Here is a 2,127-nt window from a genome sequence, read left to right on the forward strand (position 1 = left end):
GAAAGAGGGTTTGCTGTATGTGCCAGGCACAGTGCCTACCTCATCCCATTTGATCCTTATAATAATTCAGCCAGGTAGGAGGAAAGGGGACACACACACACACTCAAGCATACACTAGAAACTGCAGAACAAGGCAAGAGGAGACCAGCAGAGGGATAGCCTAAGACGCAGGGAAGCAATATCCCCTAGAGAGGTGATGGCGAACCTTAACTCTGGTGCCGTGTCACATATAGAAATTTTTTGATATTTGCAACCATAGTAAAACAAAGATTTATATTTTTGATATTTATTTTATATATTTAAATACCATTTAACAAAGAAAAATCAACCAAAAAAAATGAGTTCGAGTGTCACCTCTGACACACATGTCATAGGTTCGCCATCACTGCCCTACAGCCTTATGATGGGCACCGGGCAGCTACTCATTAGTCCAGGATAGTAGTAATGCTGGGGTCCCTTGGACACCTTGGCCAGGAGAGTATCTGACTTGGCACTGCCTGGCTCTACTTTATCTCCCTTGAGAGTCTGAAGCTCTGGGAATGGGACCTAGCATGAAAAGAAGCTGTAATAGTCAGGACTCTTCATTGCAAGTGACTGAAACCAAACTCAAACCAGCTTAGGCAAAACATTGAATTATTTGGCTGTCATAACTAAAAATGTCCATGAATAGATGGCTGAGTGAGATCTGGACTTAACTTAGATCAATCAGGACTCATTCTGTCTCTGTTTCTCAGCTCTGTTTTCCTGTGTTGGCTTCATTTTTCAGGCAAGTTCTTTGGACATCGCAGCAAAGACAGTCTCAGAAATTCCGTGTTACTTGGTCCCTTGCAATTATCTATTCCAATGAAAATAAAGCACTTAGTTCCAGCAAAAGTGCCAGGGGTGACTCTGGTGGGCCCAGCTGGAATCACGCCCCCATTCTTGAATTAATTACCATGGCGATGTGATTGACCAGGCTAAGTCAGCCCTTCCCAGATCACATGGATTTGGAATGGGGGATTGATCTCTCATCCAAAATGGAAAGATGGTACGAAAAGGAGAAGGAAGGGATGCTGGGAAAGCTGATCATAGATACACGTCACAATGTCACATTGAAACCTACCAGCAAATTGTAAACTGTAAGAAACCGGCAGGTGTTGGTTGTTTGTACCTGTCATCCCTTGGGAACCATAAGGCCTTTGGAAATCGTTCTACACAATAATAAAAATTCTGAAGACTCTAAGGACCTTCTTCTCCCATTGCCAAGGTTAAGAGCATAGTGAAATGCCCAAGAACAGCCCGAGAACTCTTGTCAGTAAACACAGGAACCATCAGTTCCAGACTATGGGGAATACCAATTGCGTAAAGAGCTGTAAGGACACAAGGTTCCTCAATGATGTGGAGGCTGGAAACGTCCTAAAAGCCAGATACCTGGGTTCCAGCTCACGTTCTGCCTGTAAAAAGCCATATGATATGATCTGGAACAAGTGTCTTAAGTTCTCTGGTGTCAGAGTCCTCATTTATAGAAATAAAGGGACCAGGCAAAGCACGATATCTGATGTTATCTTCAGCTTTAAAATTTTGATTCAATGTCAGGTAAAGTTGGAAGTTTACAAGTTGAAAAAAAAGTTTATGGGTGTCGCTGTGAATAAATAAGTGAGATAATAATAGGCTGAAAAAACATAAAACACCCACTGGTCAAATCCATGGCAATTTGATCAACAAAATAAATGATGATAGTAATGGAATATAATCTATGAATAAAATAAAAGTCTATGAATTCAAACTGATATACATAGATACACACATGCATGCATACATGAGAAGGAAAAGGAAAAGTTCTTCTTTAGGGTAAAATGTCAACTAGAAGGAACAGTGAAGCTCGAAAACCATCAGTGGATATTAGAGGGTGAAGTTTAATGAAAAAGAGGATGTTTGCAAAGTTTCAAGGTATCTCCCCATATATATATATTTTTTTTACGAAATCTTTATTGTTCAGATTATTACATTTGTTCCTCTTTTTCCCCCCCATAGCTCCCCTCCACCCAGTTCCCACCCTACCCTCTGCCCTTACCCCCCCATTGTCCTCATCCATAGGTGCACAATTTTTGTCCAGTCTCTTCCCGCATCCCACTCACCCCTTTCCCC

This window comes from Myotis davidii, unplaced genomic scaffold (genome assembly GCF_000327345.1).
Source record: "Myotis davidii unplaced genomic scaffold, ASM32734v1 scaffold93, whole genome shotgun sequence".
In the NCBI taxonomy this organism is placed as follows: domain Eukaryota; kingdom Metazoa; phylum Chordata; class Mammalia; order Chiroptera; family Vespertilionidae; genus Myotis; species Myotis davidii.